Below are 16,095 nucleotides of genomic sequence, written 5' to 3' on the forward strand. Positions count from 1 at the left end.
ACTAAACTGGAGTCATTCAAGAAACAAAATGGTTATTCATGCTTTCAATGTGAACCATTAAATCTTGCCAGTTAAGTTAAAGAATGAATTAACTCAATTCATTGGACATATCACACGAGTCCATAAAAATACAAATGCACAAGCAACTTTCTTACTCGGAGTACTCCTACCTGAGAACGGAAATGCCAGTCATTGTGTCAAACAAGTCTAAACTGGTTAGGGGAGGGAGATGCTTCCCTTGAGAGCCCCTTAAAAGAAAATGGTTTCCATTCATCATTTTTGTTTCATCTTGTTCCTAACTGCCTTCCCTTTCTTAGTTTACCACCCACCCATAGCCAAAAGAATGGCTCCAGGACAGTTGGCTTCTTTCTACAGCAGCTAACCTGTGCTAGCGATGATGGACTTAGATGTATTTTGCACTTATTGGCTACTGCTGGCTACATGTCCAAAGTTTGCCTTTTAAAAGAAGGACAAGGATGGTGGCTACTCATGTCTTTTGGAATTAATTTTCCAGTGCCAAAGACGGTATGTTTGATGTCTCCTGAAATAGTGCTTCCCTTCAGCCTCCAGGCTCAGCTCTGGCTCCAGATAAGAATGATCTCCCACCTGACTTGGCCAAATCTTTCTCCCAAATGGATCTCGGAGGAGAGTAAAGGCTTTGCAAAAGACGGAGCAAGAAAAGGGAGACTCCCAAATCGAGCGCATGCTTACTCCCACCCAGCTTCCTCCTAGCAGCTGACCCAGTCTTTCTCCTCAAGGGGGAAGAGAGACCCTTGGCTCCATTTCTCAGCACCTGCAGTTGGACCCTTTATTGTGAAACCCAGATTGTTGTGTTTAAAGTTTACAATTAGATGGAAGGAATCTTGGCAAAAGAGTAAAGAGAGTGGTCACCAAATACATCTAAGAGGGAAGTAATCAAAACTTCAGGCTGAAATGTTGAAACTGCCATTACTGAGTTGTTTTATAGCATCATGCTATTCCTATTTCCATAACGCCTTCCAAATTGTAAATCTCAGGTAAACGGTAAACCCTATGAGTTGGCATTATACCTTTAGCTCTTAATATAGAAGAGTCTTTGAGCATATGGCAAATGCAGAGGTGGGGAGAGGCGGACCGACACTGTTGTCTCATCGTATCCCAGCTCTGAGTCGGCAGTATTAACATCTGTATTTTATAAGTGAGGTCCAGAGAGGCTAAAGGATGCACGCAGCTAATAAGTGGCTGAACTGAGATTTGACCCCTAAGACTTCAAAGTCTATGCTCTTTCAACTGTCCTGCAGCGCTGGAAGATTATGATGTAATCCTTCTCTCTAGGGAAAAAACAAAACAAAATCCTAAGTGAAGTATGTAATATTCTATCTAGAATTGTACCAAACTCACCTTTTCAAGAACACCTCCCACTCTTTTCTTGCATAAACTTTCTCTAGCCAACCAGGTCTCTCACCGTACCTTGACTTCCCTCGAAGCATTTTTTTATACGTTTTTCCAAAAGTGAATTCCATGCCTAGCACCCTAATTCCGCAGGATTTTAATAAATGTTGTATAAAAAAGTCTGTGCCTAAATGAGCTTGGGAAATTGGAGGTCAAACAAGGTAAAACAGGCTTCTTAAGGCCTTTAGAACATTAATGTGTCCATTGTGGGATAGCAGTGTGTATAATATACAGCATTTCCCAAATACCTTTGGACACAGAAGGCTTTTTCTTCAGAGTTTTAGGGGCTACACATTCCAACACATTTTGGAAGCACTAGTGTAGAGCAGCAAATGAATGACAAATGCTGCATGACAGATGCCATGCGTCGCCTCTCCATTCAGCATGATGAAGGCCTCTGTTTCTCGGACTGCTGGGATTTCTTAGGTGGTGTTGCTAAAGGAGGGATGGGACTAAGTCCTAATTTTGGCTTTGAATTTACAAACTACAACTTTGGACAAATCAGCAAACCACCCTGAACGAGTTTCTTCATCTGGGAAAAAGAATTATCTATATTGCAGAGTGCTTTGTTAATGAATTTTATCTGTGAAAGTTTTTGCACTCTATAGACAACTGCTTAAATATGTTAGGTAGCATACGACTGTACCACTAAAGGTGAGGGTGCTCTCTGGGAAAAAAAAAAAATACGTATTGCCTTAGACTGTGCAAGAGTAAAGGGAGGTGGCTCCCACAGAGGGTGATTCTAGCAGAAAAAGTGGTTTGAAGAAAACTATGTGTGCAATTCCAGACGCCTTAACAGCTACCTTTGTAAGTCCATTTGAAAAAAAAAAGAACCTGGGTATGGACTGGCAGATGCTCAGAGTTGTTTGAAACTCAATTAGGGAAACACAAGTATCTGTCTTGGGTTTGTCATTCTTTGGCAAGGAACACTGATGCGATGCCTCTACCAACAGTTTGCATGATATTTTAACTAAAAGGCCTCAACTGACTAAAAGGTAGCCGACTCTACCTACAGCGTTATGAGCTTCCCTTGCCATCATCCTAGGTCAGAGGGAACAATTCTGACTTCCTACTGCCCAGCACATGGCCTCCACTGTCAAGCTACTCAAGCTCTGTTTGCCTCATATCCTGAGGAAGCCGCCTTCTACATGTTTCATAGCTCCCATCACAGTCAAAGTTTTTACCAACACACCTCCCAATACATAAGCTAGTTCCACCGAGGTTTTTGTTGCTGTTTTGATATCCCATGGATATTAACATTTACAACCTTGAGATTCTTTGAAATAAAGTGTTTAATCTTATTCCTCTTCACAACAGTTCTTTAAGGCGGGCTTGACCAAAACCATCACTCCCATTATAGAGATGAGGACTCTAAGGCCCAAGGTAGTAAGCACAGTCATACACTGAGATCACAGTGCTGAGAATAGAGTCCACTGATTCCTGGTCCCACTCACCAGCCTGCCCTGAACATCTTTGATTCCAGCATCTTTCCAACATTGATAGTAGGGCTGGTCTCTCATTACAGTGAGAAAAAACGACAGTGGCTTTTCCAGTGTGTGGATTGGTAAAAAGTATTGGTAAAATTTGATTGAAAAATATACAATTATCTTAAGTGTCTCTCAAACATCTCCCTACCTGAGTACTTCAGTGCTGAAAGCTGAACCATTAAAGAATCATCCTGTCTAGCTCCTGTCTTTGAAATACTATTTTCCCATCCAAGTCCCCTAAAAAGTTACATCTGAAAGGAGAGGAGAAGAGAGGAGAGAAGGGAGGAGAGGGGAGGAGAGGGAAAAGCAACAGGCACAGACGTTCTCATCAGGTACCAAGAACACCAGCACTCTAGGCATGGAGGGAGGGAAAGCTGTGCAGACAGGGGAGGCGAGAGGATGGCTTGGACCAGCAAAGCCTTCTTCAAGGAGAAGATGTGGCATCTCAGAGACTTCCAGGTGCATGTGCGCTGGATGCATTTGGCTGGAAACACTGCTCTAAGGTGTGGCTTATCTGGGGCCCAGGAAGTGTCTGCTTGCACATGTGAATTCCAGAGGGGATGGGAGGCTTTTATTAAAGCTCAGGATCTTGCAGAAGGCCACAAGCCGAGGAAAGGAAGTGGTGGAAACAATTAAGAAATTTAAGCAGAAACGGTTGCTGGAGAGAGGGCTGCAACTGTTCTTTCGACCACATCCGATATTTGCTTCAAATTGTTATGCAGGACAGTAATTGTCTCCTGGGAGGGCAAGAGGCAAGCTGGGCCAGGCTGGCTCAGAGGTTTCAACAGCAAAGCACCCTCATAAATAGTGCAGATTGTGAAACCAGCATTTTCTCTTTTTCCAGTAGACCTCTCCCAGCCCTCTTCCTTTAATTAAAGAAACGTGGCTTACCAAGAAACAAATACCTCTTTTCATAAGGCATTCAGTATGGATTAAGGAGGGGGAAAAAAGAGAGAAAATTCTACACTGAAGAAGGGATCATTCAACAAGCCATTCATACAGAGGCTGTGATATGTAGATCACTTCACACTACTTGGTGATTCCCAGCATCACCTGTCTGGCATGTGACAAAATCATATCCCTGGGGACCAAGGCTTGTCTGGAATTTGAATGCAGTGGGACTCGGTCTGGAACGAGCCTTTGTTCTCATTTGTCCAGCTGACTTGTTACCTGCACTTCTCCCAACTTACTCACACTGTAATTTCATGTGCCCTCTGGTGGACTTTGAGAGAATTTCCAGAAGAATCTTAAATACTACAGTTCTACCTAAGTGTCGACGACTTTCATTTCTGAGCTCATCTCAGAGACAAATGATAATACCTCTAAAGCCTTAATTTTCTTTTCTAATCCATTTGCCTGTAGTTTTCCTGTCTATTTTGGAGTTTTTCAAAATCCCTTATATTTTGGAATCAGTATATCAACACATAGTATAGACTTCAAATGGTGAAAGTCAGTCTCCTTCAGTTGCCCAGTTCCTATTTTAAGAAGTAACCATTTTCTTTATTCCAGAAATGTACTGCACATATGTGTATTGTTAACAAACTTTAGCAAGTTTTGCAACCATGTTTTGTTTCTTTGTTTTATTTTTGCTTTTTTCCCCTCACTTAACATATCTTGGAGAACTTTCCATATCAGTATATATCACTGCCACATTGTTTTAGGCAGCTACATAATGCTCCCTTTCATTTTGTAATGTAAATTATTTATCCATTCCCCCTTTGTATTGATATTTAAGTAGTTTTTAATTTCTCAGTACTTAAAACAATACCACAATGAATACTCTTATATATCAGTTACTTCACTTCAATGAAGAATAAGTCCTGGAAGTGGGGTTTATAGATCAAAAGACATTAAAGGCACTTTAATTGTAGCTAGGTATTTTCAAATTAGTCTTCAAAGAAGTAATAAGTGTTTGCTCTTTTATTAACAATGTTATGAGCATGCCTGTTTCCGTAGACCCCAGCCAATAGCATGTTATCAAACTTTTGTATCTGCCCATATGATAGATGAGAAATGGTATCACATAGTACTTTTGTGAGTATCATATTGTAGTTTTGCAATGTTTCTTTTTAAATTTACAGTGAGGTTGAGAATCATTTCATATATTTAAAATTCATCTACATTTTCTTTTAACTACTCATTAATTTTCTTTGTCCATTTTTTCTTGTTGAGTTGTTGACTTGCTTATTTATTTGTAGGAGCTCTTTGCATATTTAAAAAAATTGCTCATTATCAGTTGAAAATTCCAATTTGTCATTTATCTTTTTCTTTCTGATGTGTTTTTCTATTAAGATATTTATTTTTTATTTTTTTGTCAAATTTATCAATTTTTCATTGGACATTAGAACTAGCCTTTTTAATTTAAATATCTTTACAAACTGTTAGTGTTTGCTCTTGGGATTGTATTATATTTCCAAATTAATTAATGGAGAACTATCATCTGTATAATGTTGAGTCTTCCCATCCTAGGACATGTTATGTTTTCCATTGTTAAAGTGTTCTTTTGTGTCCTTCAACAGTGTTTTAAAGTTGTTCTCATGTAAGTTTTGTACTTTTTTGTGTGTGTATTTTCCCCCAGAATCTGACTGCTTCTCACTATCTCTACTACTGCTGCCCTGATCTGAACCTCCATCACCTCTGCCCTGGATTAATGCAACGAATCTTCCCAACTTGTTTCCCTTCTTCCACTCTTGGCCACTCAACAGTCTGTTCTCAGTATAGCAGCTAAAGACACCAATTAAAACACAAGCAAGTCATATCAGCATATCTGTTCAAAGCCCAGCAGGAATCCAGTTTTTCCTCAGAATAAAAGCCAAATAACTCATAAAGGCCTATATGACCCCTCACAATCTGTCCACCCAGTCCCCCACCTTGCTGGCCCATTACCTCTCTGACCTCAGACTTTATCTCCTATTTCTCACCCCCTGCTCACTCCACTCCAGCCACTCTGGCCCTTTGCTGCATCTAAAACATGCTATGCATGCTCCCTTCTAGAGCGTTCTACTGGCTATTCTTTCTGTCTAGGACAGTTTTTGCTCAAAATATAGAAGACAGATTCTCTTATCTCCCCCAAGTCTGCCCAAATCTTATCTTTTTAATAAAGCCTACTCTGATACCTTTACTTAAAAGTGCACTCTATCCACCCTCCTCACCCCCATGCCGCTTAATCTGCATTTTCTTATAGTATTTATAACATTCTATTATACTACATTAGTCAATTTTTTATGTTTATTATTCATCATCACTCCCAAATGAAATATACATTCCATGAGAAAGAGTATTATTGCCTATTTGTCCACTGATTTAAATGCTTAAAACAGTGCTTGGAACATAATACACAACTTAGAAACTATTTCTTGAATGCATAAGTGAATGAATGAATGGTAGGCTCATCTTTATGGCCCATTTGTCCAAAGGAAATACTTGCATTCGTGACTCTGGTGGTCCAGACCAGTCCCAGGACAGCCTCTTTCCTTGCTGGACTTTCAGAACGTTGGTTGAGCTCCAGCCACATCCTCTTAACCCCTGATTGCTCAGGCTCAGCCTCGCTTCAGCCCGCTGTGTCTCACAAACAGCTGTGGGGACCATCAACCTTTGAGTGGTCCCCTGGAAGCTGCTCTCATTTGACTTGAGATGAAAATGTACACCTCACCCTTCAAAAAATTATAAAAGCAGGAGAGACTCTCATGGGCACTTTCTTCAAAGCAAATCTTTCTCTAATCATTCTCTCTCAACATCTCCATCCTTTTTTAAACACTGAAGTTGTGATCAATTAAGGAGAACATAGCTGGGCTGCAAATGACATCTTTGTAAGTCCTGGATAACTGGTCTACTACCTCTTTTTAAAACGTGGAAGCACTTTTGCCTTTTGACTTGGAAACCCAGTCTGGACTGAAAGAGGAAGAGTCTTAGCTTGTTTCACAGTGCATGTAACTCTCTACAGTTTCATTTTCTTAATATTATGCCTTCAAGAGTTATCCATGTTGATGTTGAAAGATCTAGTTCATTTTAGTTGTTGTCTAATATTCCATTGTATACCACAATTTATTTATCCATTTTCTCTACAGGAATATTTGAATTTTTTCCAATTTTTTATTATTACCAACTGCAATAACATCCTTGTACATGTCCTCTTGGACACACATAAAATAATATATCCAGGATATACACCTACAAGTGAATTTTTGAATAGGCACATTTTCAATTTTAAGAGCTGTTGCAAAACTGTTCTCCAGATTACACTCCCACAAGCAAAACATTAGAATTCCCTTTTCCCTAAGTACTCACTTCCTTGCCAACACTGGTTTTGGTCATGATCCTTCATTTTTACCAATTTCTGAGTGTAAAATATGAAATTTCCCCTTGTCTCTAAACAGTCACTTCCTTGCCAACACTGGTTATGATCACAATTCTTATTTTTTTTAACAATTTTCTGAGCATCTTATTATTTAAAATAGAATATCATTGATTACTAATGAGGGTATCTTTTCACATAGTTGAAATTTTTATTGAGATAATGTAGACTCATTTGCAGTTGTAAGAAATAATATGAGGGGTTCCCTTGTACATTTTGCCCAGCTTTTCATGGTAACATTTTGCAAAACCACAGTTCCCAGAAAGCATTGACATTGATACATTACTAATCATTTTCAGAGTTTCCCAGTTCTGCTTGTATTCATTTGTGTGTGCCATTTTCTTTTCTACTTTTATTCAAATTTTCTTTTCTGAGAATTGACCATTCAGATCCTTTGATGATGGATAATAATGTTTTGTCTGGCGTATCTGTTAATATACAGTATCTTTGTTACTTTTACTTCATCACTTATATTTTAACTTTATTGTGATTTTTAAAAAAATTTGAGTAGTCACTTATGGCCAATGTGCTCAGGTGGTAGGAGTGTCATCCCTTACATGGAAAGGTGGAGGGTTTGATTCCTCCTAGGTTTTGGGTGTTCTCTCTCTCTCTCTCTCTCTCTCTCTCTCTCTCTCTTCTTCCCTACCTCCTCCCACTCCCCTCTCTCTAAAAAATAAAATCCTTTTTACTTGAGGATTAAAAAAGTTTTTGAGTAATCAAATTTAATACTTTAATATTTAAGTTATTATTATCTTGTTTGAGAAATTATTTCCTACTCTGAGATCATTAAATATTCTCTGATATTTTCTTCCAATACTTTTAGGTTTTTTTTCTATTACAGTTTTTAATTCATTGGAAGATTGTTTTTACATATGATGTGGAGCAGTGATCTAATTTTACTTTTTTTATATGAAAACCATTTTTTCTATGCAAGTTATTGATTAGGTCATCCCATCTCTCTAATTTACCGGATTTCCCCCCTCTTTTTTTATATTCCTAAGGTCTGTATATGCTTGATTTTATTCCGAGGCTTGTTCTGATGATCTATTTGTCTCTTCATGTGTAAGGCCACCTTACCATGCCTTAATTTCTGTAGTTTTATAACTAATCAGGTGGCACAGGTCTACACTCTGTACTAATAATGCTTCTTTTTGAGAACAGTTTTAGCTATTGACTATTCTCTTTTTTTAATATATTTTATTGATTTTTTTATAGAGAGGAAGGGAGAGGGGATAGAGAGTTAGAAACATCGATGAGAGAGAAACATGGATCAGCTGCCTCTTGCACACCCCTTACTGGGGATGTGCCCGCAGCCATGGTACATGCCCTTGACCGGAATTGAACCTGGGACCTTTCAGTCCACAGGCTGACGCTCTATCCACTGAGCCAAACCGGTCAGGGTGCTATTGACTATTCTTGATTAATTTTTGACTTCCTTATGAAAAATACAAAGTTTCAAGTTTCATGAAAAATTCCATTCATTTTTTGTTGACGCAGAATTGGATTTACAGCTTACGTATGAGTTTTCTGCTGAGTACTGCTTTTAGCAACATTTTGAATGTAGTACTATTGTTTTCATTCAGTGCTAAAGCATTTTTTAATTTCCATATTTGTCCTCTGAAACACTTGAGTTTTTTTAGAACTATGTTTCTCCCCTAAAGGTATGACAGCTATTGTTGTTTTTAATTGTCCTTTTATTGTTGTTTTCTAATTTAATAATTTCTTTGTGGTTAGATAACATGGGCCCTATGAATAGATTCTTTGGAATTTGTTGAGACTCTTCTCATGACCTAATACATAATCAATTTTTATAATCATTCAATGATGCTTTAAAAATAAATTATCAGACTGTTGGGTATAAGATTCCATATCTACCATTAGATCAAGCTTTTGAGTTATGTTGTCAAATCTACACTTTCACTACTTTTCTTTTGTTTGCTTGATCTGTCATATCTGAGAAAAAATATATTAGGACCTCCCATGAAGATTCTGGATTAATCAATATCTCTCAGTAAATTCTCTCAAATTTTGTTTCATGTGTTTTAAGGCTAAGTCATTAGGTATATGCAGACTTAGGATTTGTACATCTTTATGAGAGATTGTTAAACTATAACCATAGCTCCCAGAAAGCATTTGTTTGTTGATGGATCACATAAATCACAGAATATTCCCAACTGCAGGTGTCAATTGAGCTACTTTTCTGAGGTATCCTTAACCTCAGAGCAATGTGGTATCTGCAACCTTTATAGTTGGGGTTCCTCGGAAAGTTGAGGTAAGCCAGGAATGGCTCCTGGCAAATGTGTGAACGGCAAAGAATTATGTTCCTAGTATTATGCCCCTTCTCTTTCCATGATTTTGTCTTTCCTCCACTTTCCACCTCCAGTTTCTAAAGCATTAAGCCCTATGCCTGTCTAAAAATTAGCATTCTATCATCCCCATCCAAAGAAGGGGGGGGGGGTCATGTTAGTGCATTAAGAGCAGTGAAATAAAATGAGAGATAAGGAAAAGGGTAGAGAAGAACAGAGAGGAGCAAAGGTCAGTTGCTTAGACAATGTAAGAGACTTTTTACGGGGCATCTTTTATACATTATCTCATTTAATTCCCCCAATGACACTATGGGATGATGCCTAGAGAGGTTAAGTAACTTGCAGAAGCTCATCTGGCTCAGAACAGAACACAGACCTCAAATTCAGGAGTGTCTGAATTACCAATTTTACCAAAGAATTTCCAAAGCCAGAGGCTCTCCATAACATTATGCCAAGTAAATAATTTGATTAATTAGTGTTAGAGAGCTAATACCAGCTTAAAATGCAAAGTGACCATAAAATCTGGTAACACAGATAAGTTACTTTTTAACAGATTGATCCCACTTGGTGAATTCTTCGGGGACACACTAAAGAAACAGGTTATTCAGTGCAAATCAGAAACACAAATGATGGAATGTATCACATATGCATGTACAGAAATTGACAGAAGCACTGCATCAATAAATTGTGTTTCTTGCAATTTTGCACAGTGCATTGAATTATATAATTTTAACAAGGATAACACTGAGCATATTATCTAATGTCATGGAACACATCATGTTTTTTTTTATAACAATTATCTAGTTATCTTGTATAACAACCTGTGGTTCCAGACTTTTTAATTAGACAGTCAAAGGGTAATCATACCTTGAGCCCAAAGGAATAGTTGCATTATGATTTTCAGGCAGTGATAGAGAAGTAGGATAGATATTTTTGAAAGAGCAAGGACTCCTAAAATTGTACCGTATAAGTGACCTTCTGTTCTTCCCCCATCTAAGATGGGATTGATTTGGGGCCAACTTTTCACTTTATGCTACTCAAATGGTCTGACTACATTGCCATATCATGCTGAATCTTCAAACTTACCTTTAAGAAAATGACCTTAGAAATCAGTGATTCCATTACCCAAAGTCCTGGAATCCAAGCCCATCAGAATGGTCATCCTGTCTTCCTGTTATTGTTTGGGATTATTTAAGGTGCTGTACTTGGATCATCTCTCTTCCTCCACCACCACGCCTCTGGTTTAGCACCCTATAAATAAAAAATGGCAAAGAATGTTGAAAATAAGAATGAAGGAGTTAATTAAGCTGTGGTCCTTAGCACAAGTCAATAACATCGATCTTATTGAATCTCAATACATGCTTACAAGTCATCACTACTAAAATCTAATTAGACATTTATTGCTTATGTAATTCTGAGTTAATGGCACAGCAACAAGATTTATATCTTATATATTTGTTACACCTCAGCACTCTCCACTTTAATAATCAATTGATATTTAGTTAACATACATTAAGTATCCTATTAAAGCTAAATTAAATGCTACTCTGATTTGATTTTATTAAATAAATGGTGGCAACATTAATGAGTTACAGGGCATTTTAATCATTATAGAACAGCCAAATTCGGGCCACTCTGTGAAGTGAAGTAATTTCAGAGTGGGGGAAAAAAGAGCGCAGATGTGTTCCTCGAGTTGACAATTTCATAAATATTGTACGACTCAGTCATGATGTATTCCTGACCAACATCTCAAAAGTCTATAAGAAACTTCCATGATAAGCTTCATTTCTACTGCGCTGTGCTAAATTCCGTAGAGAAAAGAAATACTTTCCCCTTGGCCTCTGTTGTAAAGCCACTGATTTTGAGAAGAGCAGGACAGTGTTGCCTCATGAGAGGAGTTCAGGTTAGCCCCCAGCTTTTCTGACAAAGTCCTTCTGAAACAAACTAAACTAGATTTCCTAAAACAGTTGATTATTTCTTCTTGTGTGGGCAACTGGATTTTGTTTTACCAAGGGAATGGAACTTAAGAAATAAATTACACAATAAGTATTCACTCACTTAACAGTTGAGTATCTACTATGTCCCAAACTAAATTGAATAATACTCTCTCTTCTAGGAGCAAATATTCTGAAACCTCTTCTATTCACTGTGGCAGGTTCTGTGAGAAGTACAGAGCTGGTTCTATGAGGGATGAGCTATAACCTCAAGAAGTCTACAATATGGTTAGGAAGAAAAGTCACCAACTTGTGCAAATTACCTGGAGCTCATGCATTTAGGAGTCTGATTCCACTCCTCATGAATAGGATCACCATTTCAGCCCAAGTGTCTTACAAAGTACCTGGCATGTAAAATATGCTTAATAAATATTTGTTGAATGATTAAACACTTCTCTGACATAACGGACACATGATTCTGTTGACCCAAGGCCTCCTCTAGAAGCGTGCCATTTTAAGTTCATTCTTCCACAATTGCAGATTTCCAGCCATAAAAACCAAAAGGAAGTTAGAATACCTTGCAGTGATAGCTAGGTGTCAGCAAAAACAGTAATTAGAGGGGAAAAAAAGGTGGATTCAACCATGTGTTTCAATGAAAGATTGCACTGGCAACTCTTCACTTACGTGCTGCCAAATTATGATCACACAGAAAGCACAGAGAGCTTGTTTTTCTGTAATTGAGAATTCATACTGTTCCAGCAAAGCCTGTAACTGGGACCGGAGCTGAGCAGAAGCTCAGGTAGGGAACCATACATCCTCGTTTGCACAGGATAGTCTCTGTTTTAACCTGTTTTCTTGATGTAATTATTTTTTTAAAATATATTTTATTGATTTTTTACAGAGAGGAAGGGAGAGAGATAGAGAGTTAGAAACATCGATGAGAGAGAAACATCGATCAGCTGCCTCCTGCACATCTCCCACTGGGGGATGTGCCCGCAACCCAGGTACATGCCCTTGACCGGAATCGAACCTGGGACCTTTCAGTCCGCAGGCCGACGCTCTATCTACTGAGCCAAACCGGTTTTGGCATGATGTAATTATTAATAAAACCTGACTTTCACTCTCAAGCGTGTCCTCAGTTGACAAATTATATCATCACCATGAATACAGGATAAAGCCTGCTGAGCCAGAGGTATAAGACAAGACATCTAGTTAAAAAGGCAAATTGCAACCACTTTTATCTCCTCACTTTTGTCAGCTATGTTCTTCTTTTTATGTGGTTAAGATTTTTAACACTTTCATTTTACAGGGCATAACTATAATTATCTGCTGTACTTTGTCTACCTGTTGACTGTAAGTTAATAGTAATTGTAGTAAGTTACATTATTGATTATTAAATATTCTGGTTTCCCTCTTTGTAGAAAAAATATTTATTCCTGTCTGTAGTCACATTAGTGCTTTGGCCATTATGGGTAGAAGTGGTCTGTGCCATTTCCAGGCAGAAGTTTTAAGTGCTAATTCATGGGCCACTGTCTCTTTTCCCTTTTCCATGAGATCATAAATGTTTCACCCAGGGGCTGCTTCATCAGCTTGGTACTAGAGTAAAAGTGACATAAAGCAGGGCTATAGCCACTATACAAGGAATATGTAATAAAGGAAAGAAATAGATCTTTGTTGTTATAATGATGGTATTTTGGAGCCATTTATTACCTAAGCATAGCCTAGTTGACCCTGACTGATGCAAAATTGATTAATTTGCACAAGACAGGTGCTATTGCAATAACATGAGGTGCTATTGTCACAACAACAAAACTAAAATAAGTTGCACTGGCTCCAGGCCTCATCATTGAAAAGCAAGGGAGTTAATATTGAAGGTGGAAGGAGGTGATCCTTACGCTTAATGAACATGGTGTAGATTTAGGGGAAGATGTGGGCAAACAATATATTAGCAGCTTCAGTTGGTTGGTATTGGATGCACTAACTAGAAAGAAATAAGCTCAAAAAGAATTGGTCAGTTGGAAAGTAGGGAGAAAAAGAAATAGATAGCATCTAGAAACTTGGGGATTTTCATGATTTGAAAGATACAATTGATTCTCATTTTCAATCACTAAACCAAATAAAATGGCAATAAATACATATCTATCAACAATTAAGTATAAAAATCAAGCAAATGAACAAACAGAACAGAAACACTCATAGATACAGAGAACATTTTGACAGTTGCCAGATGGGAGGAGGGTTGGGGGGATGGGTGAAAAAAATGAAGGGATTAAGAAGTACAAATTGGTTGTTACAGAATAGTCATGGGTATGTAAAGTACAGCATAAGGAATATAGTCAATAATCCTATATAATAAAAGGAAAATATGCAAATTGACCCCAACAGCAGAACGACTGGGAATGACTGGTCACCATGACACACACTGACCACCATGGGGCAGATGCTCAATGCAAGAGCTGCCCTCTGGTGGTCATTGCACTCCCACATGGGGAGCTCTGCTCAGCCACAAGCCCGGCTGATGGCTGCCAGTATAGCGGTGGTGGTGGGAGCCTCTCCTGCCTCCTCAGCAGCGCTAAGGATGTCCAACTGCAGCTTAGGTCTGCTTCCTGCTGGCAAGTGGACATCCCCCGATGGCTCCTGGGCTGCCAGAGGGATGTCTGACTGCCAGCTTAGACCCAATTCCCCAGGGAGCGGGCCTAAGCCAGCAGGTGGTCATCCCCCGAGGGGTCCCAGACTGTGAGAGGGCACAGGCCCGGCTGAGGGACCCTCTCAAGTGCACACATTTTTGTGCACCGGGCCTCTAGTATTCTAATAATTATGTATGGTATCAGATGGGTGAGAGATTCATCAAGATGATCAATTAGTAAGATGTATAATGTCTAATTATTGGGGTATACACCTGAAACTAATGTAATAATGTATTCAACTGTAATTGAAAAATAAAATTGATTTTTTTAGAAAGAAAAAAGGATATCATTGAACAACAAAGTCCTACTAAAACTAGCCTCATGTCAAGGACCAAAATCAAGGGGTTGCTATATGTCATTTGTTTAAAAATTTTAGGGAAATCTGATATATACAAGGTACTAGCAATTAAATGTATGTAAAGGCATATTTCAAAACAGAATAAGAATATTTTAATAAAAAACAAATAGTTAAGTTAAAAATTGAAAGCATTAGAATACCAAGGCAACCACAAGCCTAAATTGGAAAAGATCGCTGAAGACTTAAAACAACCCTTGCATTTCTCCTTCCTTCCCGCTAGAGCAAGAAGGGAGAAAGCTCTTTGGCCTCCAAGGAGATCATGCTCTACAATTCTTTCTTGGGATGTAGCAGAAGACAATAGTGAAAAATAAAGACTCCCCAAAAGGTGCAATTGCTAAGGAGAAAAATGTCTGGGGAGCTATTCTCAGGGAGTGAAATCAAAATCTGATCAAGGAATACTTCCTTCTCTCAGACAATATCTGCCCAAGGAGATTTTAGAATTTGTAGAGACTGGTAATACCTGTGTGTCTCCCATTCTTCACCTTTTCAAATGAGAGTGTTTATTGTGGTCACACTCTCCCTGTTTCACCACTGCACATTGAGTATGTGAAGAGCATATGGCTTCTCCTTTTATTCCTACAGCTCTGGATCAAGAATTGCTGCATGAAGACCTGACATAGAAACCATCTCACATTACCTTAGAAGTAAAGGTAAAGACCAAGCTGCTGTTTGGGACTCTGATTGTCTCTTTTGGAAAAGGGGTAAGTGTATTCAGCACGTGGGAAAAGGAGAATACTGAATAGTTGAATACAAGAAAGGTGGTATTCAACTATGAGAGTTTGTATATGGTCACCTAATATTTTTGTTTCCATCCCTCTGAACCTCTCCCTGTGGGAAGATGATATGCACTTGTTGTAGTGAAGTCAGGAGTGGCTTTGGCTAATAAAATGTGAGTGAAAGTAATGAATGTCATTTATAGGAAGTCTTAAGAGACATGGATCACATCTTTGTTTTTGTCATGTGACTGACAATGTTCCAGGCAGTGTCTTGATCCCAAAATGAATATAACATATATCTGAGCCTTCGCTTACCTGTGATGAACATTTAAAATGAGCAAGGAAGAAACTTCTATTGTTGAAAGCAACTGAGACTTTGGTCATTTGCAGCAGAACCTAGCTCATTCTGACTATCACAGAAATAAACAATGCTAACAATATTATGATCATGTAAAGATTATTCCCAAGTAATGTGACTGGACCTATTAAAAAGAATATATAGTTCCACATACCTAAAGAAGAAGGCTCCAACATTCAGTGACACAAAATCTTGCTACATTTGTTTGCTTCATGCTTGAACTATGGTTTCTTATATGGCATTTACTTTTTTCCTGGACTTTCTAGTTGCCTTTCTTTTTTGCTTTGGAAAATTTGGGGTCCTTTGTTTTATCCTTGGTGTTCTGAAATTTCACCAGCATACATCTAAGATATGAGTTTCTTTTTATTTATTTTGCTTAATGCTTTCTTTCTCTCCACTGCTTCATCTCCAAAACCTACCCCACGCTTTCATTTGTTATTTAGCTTTTACACACTTTACATATC

At 38.3% G+C, this 16,095-nt stretch overlaps 1 protein-coding gene across 1 annotated transcript in view; it reads left to right on the forward strand.

Moving 5' to 3' along the window:
- RTKN2 (rhotekin 2) overlaps positions 1–16,095 on the forward strand; it is a 484,906-nt gene that overhangs the window by 249,796 nt on the left and 219,015 nt on the right. Inside the window, exon 4 of the mRNA XM_081104877.1 lies at positions 15,140–15,258. The gene's annotated coding sequence lies outside the window, so the exon portion shown is untranslated. The remainder of the gene's footprint in view (positions 1–15,139; positions 15,259–16,095) is intronic.

This window comes from Myotis nattereri (assembly GCF_964212035.1).
Source record: "Myotis nattereri genome assembly, chromosome: 13".
Taxonomy (NCBI): domain Eukaryota; kingdom Metazoa; phylum Chordata; class Mammalia; order Chiroptera; family Vespertilionidae; genus Myotis; species Myotis nattereri.